The following is an 18062-nucleotide window of genomic DNA, read 5'->3' as shown; positions in this document are numbered from 1 at the left end:
TCATGTGTGTGATGTTACAAGATATACCCAATCACTTCTCTCTGGTGAATAGTTTCTTCATTCCTTGAATTGCCCTAATAGATATTGTTGTGCACTTGTTTTTGCAAAGATCCATGCTTTCAGTATTGTTGTATATTTGTTAAATTTAGGGAAAGTCGGCTTTTTAATGTAGGGATGTTGTGTTTGGCAGAGACTAAACAATGACTTAGTCCCAAACAGGAAAATGATATAGGAAGTGGAGCTGTTGTTTGGAAGAGTATTTTTAAGGAGCTAAGCATAGCATCAAACACTGCAGAAGAGTCTGGTCCTATGTCCAGGGCTATCAGTGTCCTGAGGCCACATCTACATTGACCTTTGTGAAATTTGTAACAACACAAAGAATAAGATATAGAACTAGTCTGAGAGGCTTGGGATGGTGTACTGATCAATTTTCCTACCCATTTAACTGCTCTTGATCTTCCTATAGAGATTGCTTTTTCACTTTCCTGTTCTACAGCACTGTTGGTATAGATTTTTAAAAAAATACCCCCAACTGAACTCTAAATATTCTTCTTGTGGAACAAAAGAGTACAAAATGACATGCAGTTTTGAATTTTGGATTTCTGTCTCTGCTCCTTATAGACATACTCCTTCTTTGTTTCAATAATGCCTGAGATGTCTATTTTTAAATAAGGTGAAGGGCGCTGTTGCCCTTGTGGCTGGTCAGAGCAGAAATGGAAAGAGAATTATCTTTGGTTTTAAAGGTGTTTCTCTTAAGAGTAAATTAGTTCAAAGTGTGTTCTATTTTCTTACAGCTAAGTGTTTAAAAGACGGGTGAAAGAGTGTGGTAATTTAGTAACTGCAAGAGAAAATAACCTCTTAATTCTCTGTAGGTGTTACTTCAAAACGTTTTCTTCAGTTAATTTTTATACTTTAATAAAAATTCAAACAAATACAATTTCTTTAGACATCTATCTTTAGGGTGTAAGTATAAAATCCCCATGGAAAGCAAGAACAACTTCCCAAAACATCTAATAAAATACTATCCAAATAAGTGTAAAAAATGAGGATAAATGTCTTTAAGACATATAAGTGTGAATTTTATAAAATACATCCAATTTCAGGAAGCTGAAATGGAAGAGTTGTGGTTTTTCTGAATATTATGATTTCTGAATTTTAAATTTTAAAAAATCTTATTCTCTAATACATGATAAAAGAATCTGTGATTGGCAAGCTTATTTTTTTTTGAGAGAAAATCTATTTTTATAAGCACACAGGTTTATAATGTACTAATATGATACTCTGATTTCTCTTCGGGTCGCATAAATCTTTTGCCCTTTAAAATGATCATAAATAGGAATATAATATTTTCAGTGGAACAATACATGTATTTGGTGAACAGACTATTCCTCTACACTAAGAAGGGTAGGTAAAATAACAAGTCTTTCTTAGTTTTAAAGTTAAAACTACCCAGAATGTCAGTAATCAACTCAGAACATGCCTTGACTGGGTTAACTGAAAGATAGTGTGATGGCCATGTGGTCAGCAATGCAAGAAGAAACTCTGTCCCTCACAACCTTACGTTCACATAGAGGTCTCAGGAGTAGCCACACTGTGTCAGTCGGACACAGTTTCCTTGTAACCAACGTATCAGAATTGAACAGTAGGGGACGATATGTCACTAGTTTGTATAAAATCGCTCACCATTAAAGAAGAGAACAAAGCCTATGATGGAGCTACCTCACTAGCCAAGAGTAAAGACAAATCTAATAGGAAATGGTTGAATCTAACTCACTTTTGTTTAAAAGTGTTTCTTTTTTTTTGTTCCTCAAAGTCAGCTCTGTTACTTTTGGCCTATTAGGCTGGACGCTCAGCAGCATTTTTTTAATATTTAGATTTTATTGGGAAGAAACACTTACCATCAGTGTTAGTTCCACTACATCTTTCCAAGCCAATTTGAATTCTTCATAGGGAAAGAACTCACATGAAAAGAGATTGGTTTACATTAGAAATATTTTACCTTCTAGCTTTGCCAAGAAGAAAAAAAGATAAAAAGTTAGAAACAGAGCAGGCGGGGCTTCTATAAGGTTTATTTTGATGTATTCAATTCTATTGTCTGCAGTGGCTTGGGTGTGGGGAGGGGCTTATAAAAATTATATATCTGTCATTGGTCTTCAGTAAGAGAGAAAATTCTGGGAATGAATTATTCTAGTTTTCAGTGGCTAGGCAGAATCTCACAAAAATTAATGGCAGAACATAAACCCATATTTACATATAGATTTTTAAAAAAGTGTAATATAGTATAAGATAGGAGCTTAGATGGAAAATACACAAGATCTTAGAACAATGAATGACATTATGTATCACTTGAATAAAAAGAAGAATAGAATTACCAGTAACAGGATAGAGATGATTAACAAGGAAGTACTCTCTAAGCAGGGGGACAAGGCATGGTCCTCAAATGGCATGCTGACCCCAGCTTCTCTCACTCTCGTAGACTGTAGACTAACAGCATGACACAGAAATTGATTTTAATTTGGACCTTGTCAGAACAAAGACTTTATATATAATGCAATAATCCATTGTGTTATATCTTTGAAGGTCCTTTCAACATAAACACACAAAACATAAGCTACTTGGAGTAATGAAATTCAGAGTCTTACTGAACATCCATCAGATTCAAGGTATTGTATCAGCCCCGTGGAAACCTTCTGGCCAACAGCAACAACAGACCTGAGTTCCCTTCCTGCTACCCTCTTAAGGGCAGGTGTACTCTGTCTTTTGAGCGACTCATGAATTTCTGTATGGAAGTTTAAAGGCACCTAGAATACAGTGTGTAAATTGCCCTAAGTAAGAACTGAGCAATAGATTTAGAGCAGTTTTTCAACATAGGAGCAGAATTGAAAAACTCTTAGGGGACAACTGGCAATGTCTGAAGACAACATTGGTTGTCATAACACAGGAGGAGGGGTGTTCCTGGAAATGGGAAAGTGAAGACCAGGGAGGCTTCTCCACATTGTCTAATGCACGAGGCTCCGCCTCCGTTTCTCATTACAAGGTATTATCTGATCCAACATGTCAATCATGCCAAGGTGGAGAAATCCCGATTTATGGGGAAGAGGAGAATTTTCTGGCAAAAGATAATCCCTTCTGTCTTTGAGGTCAAGTGGCCACAGGGAGGAAAGGAATAAGAAATCAGGAAGAGTCTCTGGTTTGAGGCAGGTTAGATAGCCTTGCGAAAAGCAGTATGGACATATATCAAATAGATGCTGTGTGTAAGAGATAGGGCCCCTTTTTGTGAGTTACAAACCTCCACTAAAAGCACAACCTGCTTGTCCTGCTTGCTTTTCCTCTGCAGCCCTGTGGAAGGACTGAGTTTCACAAGTACGATTGGTCAGTAGTCTGTAAAGATGGGAGACTAAATAACATTTCAGTTGATATTTATAGTTTGTGCCTATCAACTCACTGATAGTTCAAGTATTGTAATATTTTCACACCAGTTGATAAATAATTGCTATCTTGACCACTTGGAGTGGTCCCAATGCCCTGAATACTCCCTGCTAATACCTCTCACAATCCAGCAAATAAAAATACAATGTTTGACACAGTTGGGGGCCAGAACTGTAGCTGGTATCCTTTCAGATGGTTTTCTGCCCTTACTATATTGTGGCTAAGTATTTTGAATGTCACTTTTTGTTGCACTCTTAGCAAAATCAAATGTCAACCCTCCAAGGTTGACACATAAAGGACAAACTATGGATGAAGTCGTGTAGGGCAGTAAAAACCAGGCACCTCTTAATAAGTTGATTTTTTTCCCCTTCTACCGACAAGCTTGGAAGTATAGTTTCAAATTTATTAACAAAGGTGACAGGTTTCTGATGAGTGAGTCAGTGTATCAACAGTCACTTTCTTGTCAGTACACTTGTTTTCTAAGTAAAGCTAAGAATATTTTAAATAGCATGGTATTTATTTGTTTAGTTTAGGATCCTTGGAGTAAAAATGCTTTGAGAAAAACTGGCTCAGTGTCAAAATAATAAACATGTCAAGGAAAAGAAATCTCCTTAAGAGCAAAATGAAGATGGGAATGGAAATGTCAGGTCTGGGCGCTACAAGTGCTCAAATCAATTATCTCAAACGCGTTTTCATTACCTGAATTTACTTACTCTACTTATTTTAAATAACATTTTATGGTTGCTATAAAACTCATTGCATAGCACCTTGGATTAGTTTGAATATTTTCTCATAAATCATAGGGGAAAACCTCGATGACATTGGTCTTGGCAATGATTTGCATATGCCACCAAGAGCACAGGCAGCTGACGCTTGCTTGATATATTTCAGAAGCCACAGGCACTGCTAATTTGAGGAAGATTCATTTTAATTTTAGATTGATCACATTCTCCTTGGGGCATCCTATCTTTACAGTACTGGGTTTGTGGTGGTGCTGATGACAGTGGTAAGAAAGTAAGTGCCATGAAAAAGTGAATATGGACTAATTCACAAGGTTGGTGGGTTCTGGTGTCATTCCCAAGTCTAAGCAGTACCTCATGGCTACACGCTTCCCATTAGTAATTAACTGTGGTCATTAAAAGGTGTAATAAGATATTTATTATAAGACTCCCTTGCGTCTGGTTGGGCGAGGCTAATGGGGGGCACCAGCAGGAGACCGGGGCAGGTGCTGTGTGGGGTCCTCTCTCCCCCCCACATCGGCAGTAGCTCCAAGCCTCGACTCAAGGCCACCTCCACCGTGAGCTGGCCCTCCGTGTTTTACAACATCTCTCCTTAGTTCCAAGAACCACTCCCTTTCTTTGTTCGCCACACCATTTCTTGTTTGTTCTTATCCCCACCCACTGATTGATAAATGGTTCTTTTATTAAATTCACAATTTTGCTATGCTTTTCATCCCAGAGCCCTGACTGATAAAAACAAACAAATAAATAAACAAATTTTACAAACAAACAAACTTTAGCAGTGGTCTCTATGGTCCTATGCTGTGATCCATTTAGGAAGTTTTGGGTGCATGGGTAAGAGTCTTACCTAGAACTTCTCTTAACTGTAGCATAGGAGCTTTAGGACATTTGGAAACACTTCTTAGAAGTTATTACCCTGATGCTTTTAACTAAACTCCAACTAGTTTGGTTAAAGTTTGCTCCCAGCCTGCAAACAGTGTCTCTGTTGGCTGCTGTCTCACTGAAGAAGGTACCAGGGAAATCCCACCCCATCTCGCCACAAGCCCATCAAATGCCGGTCCATGTGTCTGTTTAAATCGTAACTGAAACATAAAACAAGATGTTTAAAAATTCCAAAAAGTTGTAATGTACTGTATAAGGCACTAAACAAAATAAAATAATGGGCGATTCAGGAATTCATTTATATTTGAAGTTTATACCCACAAATATTCATGTGGACATGCAGTTTACTGATGCTGGTGATTCAGCTAACCCTACAACAGAAATAATTAGCTCCCAGGGAAGCATACATGGTCTCCCTTCTCATCTATCTGCTCGTGAACCTGTGCCCTTTCAGATCAGATTGCCTTGTGTTCCATTTGACACAACAAAGTAATTACTTTTTTTTCCTACCTTGTTTCATATGCTCCATAAAAAAAAAATTCCCTTTCATATTCTTTTCCCCAAAATCCGACTTTGAATCAGACGTAAAGTTCAAATGAACGTCACCCTGGTGATTGGCAAAACAAGAAAGGGCAGTGCCAGGGCGCACAGCAACAATGCAACATGAAACAAGCGTTTCTAGCAGGTGGTGCCACCTGTACCCATGTAATTCCCATCCTGACAGGCTGCTTGTTCAAAGGACGGAGAACTCGATCCTGGCTCAGCCATGGTGGAGAAGGGGGCCTGTGCCTCTAGCTCAAGGACTAAGTCAGAGATGGAGGAGTGGATTATTACTATCAGTGTCAGCGGATAATCTTCTTTCTGCGAAACAACTGCAGGCATCCCCTCAACAAATCTAGCTTTGATATTGGCAAGCCATCAAATGCAAGCATGGGCACCTGTGGGCCAGGAATTCTCAGCTGGTACTTGTTGCACGCAGGTCCAGCTGGCTGGCTTTTCCTTACAAAGAGGATAGAAAAAGGGTCCGGGTGGGGAGGAGTGAATCTATCAGCAGCTCAACCTGCTCTGCCATCGAGGACTATGTTCAGAGATTGTGGCAAGGGGTAGCGTCTTTGGGGGAAGCAATACAAGGAGAATGTAAGCAGATAAAGCCAGCGTCCTTTCAGAAACACCTGTGGTGCTCTTTCTTTCATTGTCGTGTTGGGAGGGATCTCATGTGATCACTGAAGCCTGCTGAATGAATAGTAGGTGACAAAATGAATTGATTAACGAGCATTTTTCCCCCTAAATCCCAACCCCATAATCATAAACTGTGCTATGGACACGCCATTCACTTTTGCATCTTTTTTGTTGGAGATGCTGTAGTTAAAGGTGCTCTTCCACTTGCCTTGTGTTGGGAAATAAGATTTATCATGACCATTTCTGGCTCTGTTTTTGTTGATCATCACTGAGTCATTTTACAATGAGTCTTAGATTTCCCATCATTGAATACTTCTGTACCTATAGGAAATTACAGTGGTGATTTCCAGGTCATGAAAAACAAAACAAAACCCAAGCTTCTCTGGTAGATAATCCTAACCTGAGGTCATTTAGGGACAAGAGCATATTTATATCATATCCTCCATCAACCTAGTTGTTGTGTCTGATGATAGCCATTGTGGTTTGCGTGGCCATGATGCTCTAACCTTAGTAGCCAATTTGTGGAGTTACCTCTTTTTTCAGTGCCAGGGACAAGGAAGAGGCAAATTGTGTCTCTTGGAGAATCTAAGGCAGCTAGCATCTCAACAGCAATTATTGAGAGCTCATATGAGGGATCTAGGTAGTAAATAGTTAAAATTGACTTTTAGAAGGTAATGTGTTCCTCCACTGTTAGGTCATTTTACTACTATGTGTATGCCAGTCTTTGAGAAGACGGAGCCTGGTAGCTGTTCTGGTGTGAAGTCTGAAGTAGGATCCTGCTACCAAAGTCCTTTTAGATGCCTCGAGTTTCCTCCAGAAAATTAATGTCTACACTGCTGCATCTTGATGGATTGATGAGACCTGTAGTTGGTATAAAACATCTGTATACATGGCAGCATGTCAGAGTTCCGTGTAAAGACATCTTTCTAGTAGGGCTGTACAGAGACCAAACTTGCAAGATAAATAGCAGTGGAAACTTCCTATTCATTTCCTAGGTGACGTGTTCAGATTGTCTGGTGTGAAACAGCAGTCAACACCATACTTAAGTCTCTGGGTAAGCAGAGTAAGTAATCTCAGCGCTGTGGTGACAGGTGACCGCCTTATGGCTTTTTACTGCAGGTTCAGCAGAGTGTGGCGCCTCGTAATGCTGTCCGGGTTCCAAAAATCTGCTTTTTTTATATCTTCCAGTCACTACTTTTCTCCTTTCTTAGTTTCTATTTTAATTGAGTTTATTGGGGTGACATTAGTCAATAAAATTATGTAGGTTTCAGGTGCGCAATTCTATAGGCTACGTCATCTATAGAGTGTCGTCTTGTGTGTTCACCACCCCAGGTCAAGTCTCCTTCCATCATCTTTAGAATGATCATCATTTCTCATAGTAATCATTCAACTTGGGACAAATATTTTTACTTTTTTTTTTCTGCACAATCTGTTATCAAAGGATTTTTTTGTTCTGTTGAGTTGCTTTGTTTTACTGTTAAGGAAGGAAGACTGGTTTAGACACACGTGTGAATACAATGATAGGAGAGCTTACTCAGTGTGTGGCTATGAATGTAAACTGCGAGGGGTGGAAAGCTGGACCTGAGAAGAGGGGGACAGCCTAGGAGAGTTCAACTCCTCCTTTAACAGCTCCAGCTGGACCACATTCCCTCCATCACTTCACCTTCGACCAGAGCTTCCTGTCTAGTTCAGTGTCTCCTGGGTGACTTACCTTTGAACTTCCTCTACCTCAACCTCCTAACCATCTGTTCAGCCTCGACATGAGAGTATCGTCCTGTAATTTCTAATGTCTGTGTGGCCTCACTGTCCCACGGGTTGCTTCTTTGCTCTGTTATCACCAGAATACCCAATTCTTGTACTAAATTCTCTCTGTTTGAAACATCGCAGAGTTGTGTCCAGCAGAGGAATTTATACCATGGTCTTGGAGAGTGGACTGATAAATCCTCTGAGCAGACTGGAAGGCCTGTCCTTTCTCCCTACACAGAGGACAGAGGGGTGTCACTCCCTGTGGCCAGGAGTCAGCTGTCCTCTGGGGGATCTGAAGCTGTAACTTCCAGACTCAGCCAGGCCCCAGTCAGTCAACTTCCCTCCTCTTTTGCTAACTTCTAGCTGCCTACATTCATACGGCGCCCATCACACTGGGCAGACTCTCAAGAAGTGGAAGACTTGGTAATTCATTTTTAAGACATGGTACGGTTATTTTACTGGTACACAAATAATCGGCTAGATAATGTAACTTTCTCTGGCAAGACACTAGTTTAGTAATCTTCAATTTTTTTATTTCTATTAACACTTCAGTCATAGTGGTTAAATAATAAGACTCCAAAACCAAGATACCATTTGGGGGTATATCCAAAGGTTCAGATTTACCCTTTGACAGCCTCTGATTTGAAAGTAGATCATGAACTCTACAAATTCAAAGGCTTCAGCAGGTAGAATATGAATTTTTCTACCTAACCAGCCCCCCATCTGTGAGAATCCAAGACCTCCCATGTCCATTTCAATCAAAGTCTGCTTCTCTTGATATCTATTCAGTATAGTTAAGACTTTAGGTTTCAGATTAGTAAAACATTCTCTTTTTAGTCACTCCTTTATTTATGCTAGAACTGGGTCAGTTACAAGTCTCTTTCACAGTATGAAAAGGAAAAGGTTCCTTTTATCAATATTGCACAGTTATGGATGTCCCAAGCAGGGTTGTGCATAGATGCACATAATCTAAGCATATAATGAGACGGTTCACACACAATGTGTCACAGTTCCCCGCAATAACTGTCGTTCTCAGCATCTGAAGTGTGTCCAGACTGCCTAGGTCAACAAGGCTTTAAACAGCAGCCATCACGCTGGACCCTGCTGGTGTTCACACTTTAGCACTGAGTCCTCCTAAGTCAATCTGCTTTGCTCTTTATTTTAATATTCATTTTCCTCCGAGAGGCACAGATTTCCTCTTGGTTGTTTCTATTATGACTTTTCCTGCATCTTTTTTTTTTTTCCCCAATTAACTTCAGGCCAGTGCTGCCACAATCAAGGACAATGTTGGCTTACTTAGGGAAAAGCCACACACAGTTACCTACACCAGGAGATTCAAAGTCTTCAGAAAGGGAGAAAGTAGTGAGGTGGGGTCACTGGAACCAGGCACATGACGCGCACTGCGTAGGTGCTTGTTGTTACACAATTGCATGCGTAAACAAATAAAGGGAGTGCTGACTACTCATGATCTGAACTCTGTCCCACATTCACCTGACTCTTCACTCCTGGACCATCAAGTAATTACAACAATAAAAATAATTATTTCTATATTTTCTCTTAAAATAATTTTTTCCCCTTGGAAAACTGATCTAGTGTAAGTTGGGTAAATAATTAAAAGCCCCAAACTTTCTCCCACCCGTAGACTCAGAATGGAGTTCTGATATCGGCGATTCTCCTGAGGCAGATTTTAATGTTGGTCCACACAGTCACTCCAGTGTTGAAGTTTCAACCTGGTCATTTCCAGCTGTGATGCACTGTGCAGAGTTCATAGGTCCTATTATTTATGACTTCGTCTCATTAGGCAACTATATTACATGCTTTAGGGTGAGCAACTGAGTGTTATCTATTTCTTCACTATAAATTTGTATCATAATGATCTGTACATAGTTAATAAAATGTCTTTCTAATTATACAGATAAAAGAAGGAATGATAGCTCTTTATATTTTAAAGTTTCATCTCCTATGAAAACATGACCATTAATAGAATATTTGGATTTAACCAATTGATTATAAAATATCATTTTATAAATAATTAAATTGTCTCCTAAAGTTCTACTTTTTTTTTTACTTCTGTATTTAAATCCTCAATTATGGGACTTAATGAAAAAAATACTCACCTCCTTCAGGAAATTTCCATAAACAAGTTCCACAAACTATAAGTTAATTTCAAGAATCTTTGTCTATAAGTAAAAACTTTTACATATATTTCAAACTTTTAAAAGATGCGTGATAAGTATCGCAACTTAAAACAAAAACCTGGATACAGTTTAAAAATGTGGTGGTGAAACTATGTCTCTTGAAAGGTGCTAATCTTCTTGCATGCATAGCTAAATAAACAGAAGATGCTTTCCAAGTTTTATGATGGACTTCACTTCAGTTTCTGTTTGGAGGGGGAAAAAAAAGGAAATGTCCTAAACTTTCAGGAAGTAAAAAAAAGGGGGGGGGTTTAAACTCATAAAAAAGTCTTGTGGCCCTGCTTAGTGTTCATGTCGTCAGTTAAATTGGATGTGACAGGGCCCCTAAGTCTGGAGATTTTCACCACTGGTGTGATTGCCTTGAAGTATTTTGTCTTCTTAGAATCTCCTTGGCTCCATTTCCCAAGGAAGTTGAGTCCATGTTAATCCTGTTGACTCTTTCATGGCGGTTTTCAAGAAGTCTGCCTCCAGCCCTGGGGAAGGCAGTACCTCTCTGAAGACCGCTGGCCCGGGACCACCACCCAGCCACATCCCTTCTCCTAGGAAAGAATGCTAATTACAACAAAAGACTGCTTATATCTTAACACAGCTGGTTAGAGTTGAAAGAGGCCATTACTTAGTTAGGGATTGTGTGTGGGGTTAAAGAGAATGCCCTCTCCAAGGTCTTTAAAATGGAGCATCGCCACGTTCAGAGAAAGAATGGCTGGCAATGGTGGTGTGGCACGCAGGGCAGCTCATTTTCATGACCCTTAGCCCGGTCAGACTGCCTAAGCACACCACTGTTCGGTGGCCCGCCAGGGGTCCTGGTTCTCTATCATAGTAAATCAGGCGCTCAGAACTCCAGCAGTTGCCCTGGAAAACAATTCTTTATTTAATTATTTTATCACTTTATAAGTACCATTGAAATACCTTGCTATGGAATTACACGCAGATCAGGATTTCAAACTTGACCCTGTTTTTTGCTTGAATAACGAAAGGGTAGGAATTTGCTTTGATGTACTCTCCACCCTTTACATCGCGTGTAAGGACAATATTTTATTTAAATAATAAAATCCTATGTCCCTGGATGGTTGGCTCAGTGGTAGAGTGTCAGCCTGGCGTGCAGGAGTCCCGGGTTTGATTCCCGGCTAGGGCACACAGGAGAAGCACCCATCTGCTGCTCCACTCCTCCCCCTCTCCTTCCTCTCTGTCTCTCTCTTCCCCTCCTGCAGCCAAGGCTCCATTGGAGCAAAGTTGGCCTGGGTGCTGAGGATGACTCCTTGGCCTCTGCCTCAGGTGCTAGAATGGCTCTGGTCTCAACAGAGCAATGCTCCAGATGGGCAGAGCATCGCCCCCTGGTGGGCATGCTGGGTGGATCCCAGTCGGGCTCATGCGGGAGTCTGTCTGACTGCCTCCCCGTTTCCAACTTCAGAAAAAAACAACTTAAGTCCTCCAAAACCAAAAGTTTGAAGGAAATGAACCTTTTAAATGAGTGATTTAAAAATAAATTAATGTTTTTTAATAACCTAGACCAAAAATTTAGATGATGAATGACAAAACACTACAACTTACTAGGAAAGAATTTGTTTTGAAGGGCAGAAAGTGTTCCTTGAGAAACACTGAGCTAGACAAAAAAATATACACTTTAACACACTCTGCTTATATTACATAGAATTTAAATATATTTAATTTTTATATTATTACCATGGCCGTGAGTTGATGATCTAATTTCCCTAACTGTATTTCCAACATGGATGTGAGATAATTACGGAGTAAGGTAAAATTATTGCTATGTAAAACAGCCGTGTTTGCAGAGCTTTCATCGATTTTACAAATCGCTAATAGGGCATCCGGCTTCTAACAAATTTCTACTTGAGATGGTTATATTTCTCATCTTTAATTGTTATCCTTTCTAATCTAATAAAAGAAAACTAAAAAAAAAATTCTCATGGGATATATTTATGGAAAGCATTTTAGTAAATAGTAATAATAGCAACTGAGACTAAACTATTTGTCGGGAAAGGTCAAAGCCCATATTCCTTCCCAAGAGCTCCTTTCAAGCAAGGGGGCAATTTGAGATACCATTGGTACATTCCAGAACTCCCCTTGGTCTTAATTAGAACAATTGAAAGAAACTGTTAATTTTGATCAGCTGGTGAAAAGTCCCGCTGTTGCAGTCCGTCATTTCTATGGAGTTCGACTTTCAAGTTCATAAGCAGAAGGGTTAGATTAAAGGATTTCTCCTCCCAATAAATCATTAGCACAAATGCATCATTTCAAAATTAATACTTTAAGATTGAGTTGTATTTTAAGGTTATAGAGTTGCTCGTTTAAAACATGACACGCAATGTATGAGGAATTCATTTCTCAGTGGGTTGAATATTCTTTAGGCTCCATATTTGGAGCTAAATAGAATATTTTAATTTGTGGAAAATCGACTTTTGAGGACATATGCTGTTGTCACACTGTACAGATCCAAGGTAACTGAGAATAGTTCCCAGGGGAGAGGTAGCGTAGGGAGGCTGCACAATGGGAACACCCTCGATGTTCTCTTGTGGTGTGGTCATAGTCTTCCCTGGGTTCCCTGGGTTGTGTCACCAAAAGGCTGAGATAAGTTTTGGATTCGATGACTTCCACTTTGGGAAATGTGTAGACGGGATTAGAGATGAGTCCAAGATGGGACTTATCCCTGTGGGCAGAGTGACGATGAATACAAGACAATCTGGAAGAAGAGGCTGAGTGGCTGTGTCACAACTGAAAGTGGGGAAAGGTCACCTGAGGCCCCAGGGGGAAGGGACACCTATGTGTAGAGTAACTAACTTCTCAGCTGTTAGTCCTTTAAACTCTGAAAGAAAATCCGTTTATATTGACATTTCATGTTGAATCAACTTTAGCCTTTCCTCACCTCTGCTAAAATTCCACTTACAGATAACCCTAACCCCTGAGTTCAGATCGTGTGTACTGTGTTTGTGCAGCCAAGATAGTCACTGTGGATGGACTGAGGGGGTGCCCTCATGGAAAGGCATGGCTTTCCTTATTTACATCCTTTTACTGATGCCTGTGGGGGAAGAAGGGTCATATGTTGGAGTCTTGATCTTGGCATTTTAGGTGAGAATCAGCAATACAATGATTAATTGTATCAACAGATAATGGAACTGAGAGAACAGTTCCAGTGAGGGAAGAAAGATGGAAAATTAACTTTTCTTATGCTACAATATGCTGACGTAACCAGGTGGGGTGGATGCTCAGATTACCTCCTAATAAATGCAATGCCATCATAATCTGAAACCAAGGCTGCTAAATATAGATTCACATTCTGGGACCCCCTAAGCCCTGGACTTGCACAAGTATTTTATTTTCACGTGAGAGGAGGGAGGTAGTGAGGCAGACTCCTGCATGCACTCCAACAGGGATTTACCTGGCAACCCCATCAAGGGCTGATGCTTGAGTACTGAGCTATTTTTAGCACCTTAGGCTGATGTGCTCCAGTGGAGCTATCCTCAGCATCCGGGGCTACACTTGAAATAATCAAGCCACTGGCTGCAGGAGGGGAAGAGGAAGAGAAGGAGGAGCGAGTAGAGGAGAGAAGCAGATGGTCAGTCACTTCTTATATGTGCCCTGACTGGGAATCAAACCCAGGATGTCCATACGCCAGGCTGATGCTCTATCTAGAGCCATCTGCCAGGGCCTAAACTTATCTTTTGATACTTCCATCTTACACCTACACCATTGCCAGATATACATGTTCTTCTCCAGCTTTCTTGCCTTTATTTACAAGAGCCTCTGTCTAGAAAGTTTCTTTGAGTCTTTGTGTGCCTAATTAATCTCTTGTGATTTAGGTCCAAAAGTTTTCTCTGTTTCCTACTTTTCCAATCCTGATGTTTTACTGTAATAGCCTGTCCTTCCTTACATTATCACATGGACTTGAAGTTTGTGCTATAACATGTAAAGAGATTGGAATTCATCACTCCTGTCCTTACAACAAGAAAAAAAAATGGATAGACTGAAAATCAATGGCTTTTCTTGGATACATCCAAGCACTTGAGTTACAGATCAAACTGCCACCCCCAAATCTAGAGACAGAGGCTCATACCAAGAGACACAGTTGTGATGTACCTCCCTGGAACAGGCAAGGTGCTGGAGCCACACCCTGGTAGGGACACTTTAATGGTACTTCTGACAGATTGCTGGAATTTGAATGTCAGTTGGCCTGAGAGTAAACACCTTCCGGGCTCACACTCCCGAGGGAGCTCACCTCTTTTTCTCATAGGCTTTACTTCCCACCTAAGTTTTCTCGGTGAAGATCTGAGAAAGATCTCCTCGCCATTTTGGTAGGAGAAGGGGTGGGGAGGGAGTAATCATTGTGAAATAAACCCAGAACCTTTTCCACCTGAAAGGTTTCTGTGATAGAGGCAAGGACTTTGACAAAAAGGCTTAAGCGGGTTGGAGGAAGGACGTTCTTCCTCCCATTAGAATGAGACTATACCCTTGCTGTCTCATCTCAGGGAGAAGAAGCAAAAATCAAGCATGTGCATTGTCAATTCTAGAAGAACTGCTGATTTTTTTTTAAAGAAGTACTATTAATGTGTTAATAGCACTAAGAAAATTTATTGTACTGTTTATCAAAGGTAGTGATAAAAGGACATGAGATTTCCAAGAAAAAAAAAAATAAAGCACCATTCATTTGGTTTATAATTCATAGTTAATTCCTTTAGGTGTCCTCAGAGTCATGCTTCTTTCAGTATTCTTAGGATTTTAGCTCCTAGAAAAGGGCCCATCCTACCCAGAAAATTGGACTTAAAAGTTATGAGGTTAAAAATGATGATTCAGATCTTAGAATGTCTTTAATTTGAAGTTCTATTTGCACCGAGATGGCTGAAAATCAGCTTGGTTGGCAGATTTGCAGAGTAAGTCTTAGAAAATCTATTCGGTCTCCATTAGATATGTTAGACAATGTCTGCTTCTGACCACTTCAGTCCTCTGAGCCCCAAGTCCTTCTTACAGAGTGACAGCTATCATATCTCATTACTCAGCCTCATAGTCAAGTCTCAATAGCTTTATAATATAATCCTAGAATGACAGTCAAGTGACTTGTGGGGAGAATCTTGAATTTCATTGGCCATCTTTCATTCACTTACCACGGTACAATTTCTCAGAGCTCTTTCTACGGACTCCAGCTTACAGACTGGACTATTTCTCATAACGTAAGAAAATTACTAAAAACGTTGCTCTGGTATCAGAGAAGGTGCACAGCATTTAACAAGTAATAATGGAAAGGTACGTGATATTAAATAAGTTATATGACAGGCCTTGATGGTTTGTTGGAGAATAATAATTATCCTCCTTATTTTAATTTTATTAGATAACCCATCCTTCATCGTTCAGTTTCCTATTGAAATGTATTATATATTTTATGTTGGAGACCTACTATAGGAAGAAAACATTTTTGATGTAGACAGATTATTCTGCAGTGATCAGAACAACATGATGACCACTTAGATTTTCTCTCTCATTGATTGTTATACAGCAGAGCCTAACAGAAGAGTATTGTATTGTAACTAAGTTAACTGGATGAATTTCCAAGGGAACTTTAAGTGCTTGTAATTACACTCATTTTATTTTAACTAGGGTATCAAAAAACTTACTTTCATTGGCTACCACCATTTGGACTCAAAGGACTAGACACAGGTGGGCAAATGTAGGTTTACAGTTATAATATAAATAATATAATAACTGATCAATAATAATAGAAGAATAAACTGTTTTGTATACTTGCAACTGTTATCCTACTTTTGGCCACTCCTGTATTAACAATGACTTGAATCCATAATAAGATATATCTTTCCTGAAATATCTTCTCTTGAGCAAAACTAAAAACCTATCATTCTCTATGATTGACAGTACTGACTTGAATTTCATTTCTTTCTCAAGCAGAATAATTTTATATAAGCCCAGACCAGTGGGTCACTGGAAATGGATAATCTGCCCTTTAATTAAGTAACAAAGAAGAAATCCTAGTCAGCATTAGGGTGGAATGGAGGTCTATATGAAGTAAATCATTTACTTTATATAAATTACTAACATGTAGTGTGTGAGGTACTCTCAAGGGTAAATTCCTTTTGGGCTTACAGGAAACAGAGAAAGCTCTAAATATAGATTTATTTTTTTATCTATGCTCACATTATAATATCTATGCACTAAGGATAGAGAAAAAAAGGTAGCACACATATATACTGACAGATACCTGTAAATTACCTACCCTTAAATCAGAGATCTACTAAGAGAAAGACGAGTGTAAAGTAACAAAAACTCTGGGGGGAAAAATAGTGTTACATCAATTAATTTTTTTCTAATTGATTTTCAAAAAGAACATACCATTTTTGCATATAAAAACTTAGTGTCCTTTCTTCAGTGATCATGTGCCAAAGCTCATTTATGTTTCCAGAGTGGAGAAACTCAAAGGCAACCTGCATAACACATGTGCTGGGGTTTGCGTAAGAACGTTCTCGCAGTGACAGGTTGGGGGGACAGGGCCCAGCGAGGAAAGACTGCAATCTTATATGTGGTCTAAAAAGCACTTCTATTTCCCACTTTACCCCCTCGTAAATGAAGACTGGATGAACAGCTAAAATTACTAATTGGTTTACTGATCAGTTGTACTTTGTTCGATTGATTTGCAATTAATTCTGGTTTGTGGTTCACTGAAGAGGAAGGTTGGCGCCAACCTTCCAGCGGCTGACACTTGATACCCGGCCAGAGGCTGCGGGCTGGGTGTCCACACTGGGTCTGGAGCCGCCCCTGAGCCTGCCGTGAAGAATTGCCGGGCTCCGCCTGTCTCGGGAGGGGGCTGAGCCCGTTTGTTTCAAGTGACAATAAAATGGGAGCTTTTTAATCTGACGTTTATTTTTGTATCACAAAAACACCACATACACACAAAATTTGGGTGTGTTAATCCTTTTGTTCATTTTCTTTCCTCCTATCTTTAACCACAAACTCCACACAGTCATCTAGCCACACACACACACACACACACACACACACACACACACACAATTCTACCTGGCTGAGGACAACCCAGTGAATTTATTCTCACTGTGGGGAAAAAGATGAATGGAAACTTTGAGTATTCACCTTCCTAAGTTAATTTTAAAAGTAATTTCTATTCAAATATTAGAGTCGAAGGCTGCAGAGACGCAGCTCAAATATTGAGATTGCCATTATTGGATAACTGGTGGGGGACACAAACCCCCTCGCTGTTTTCATGACAGGATGCGTTTGCTGATTCTGCTGATATTATTTCTTCTCAAACCTCCTTTCCCTCGAGAAAATTATCTTTCATACCTTTTTTCTTAAGTGATTCTTCTGTCCATGGTCAATCTTTCCTAAGGCGTTGTAGTGTTATTTATTACTGAATTATTTTTACTGCATTTTAATAATCAGGAACATACTGAAGCCAACATTATAAAATTGTATGTCTTTGTTTAATTAGAATTGAAATCATAACTATAGTAATACAGTTTTTTTTTGGCTCTAAAAATCTAACCTATAGAGATATAAAATGTAAAATTTCCTAAAAACATTTTAAACATTCTTTGTATACTTTCGTGATGGTAAACCTACCTCCCACTCCTTGCTGATTTTCAGAAGCACATTGGCACATTTTTCTTCCACTCATACCTGAATAATCGCCCTATCAGTTAGGATTACGTTAAGGTACACGTAACAGAAACCTAAGTGGCCTCATAAATAAATGTTTGCTTGATCATTTTTCTTCCCTGAAAAAGAAAAATAGTCTAGGGCTCAGCAAGCCGCAGGGGAGACTGCAGTCTAGGACCAGAATCCTCTCTTCCTACTTTGCATCCTTAGGGCATGACAAATATTCATGGTTGATAATCATCAGTTCCTCATTTCA

This window comes from Saccopteryx bilineata, chromosome 1 (genome assembly GCF_036850765.1).
Source record: "Saccopteryx bilineata isolate mSacBil1 chromosome 1, mSacBil1_pri_phased_curated, whole genome shotgun sequence".
Taxonomy (NCBI): domain Eukaryota; kingdom Metazoa; phylum Chordata; class Mammalia; order Chiroptera; family Emballonuridae; genus Saccopteryx; species Saccopteryx bilineata.
The sequence above is the reverse complement of the archived record's forward strand: the minus strand, read 5'-3'. Positions refer to the sequence as shown.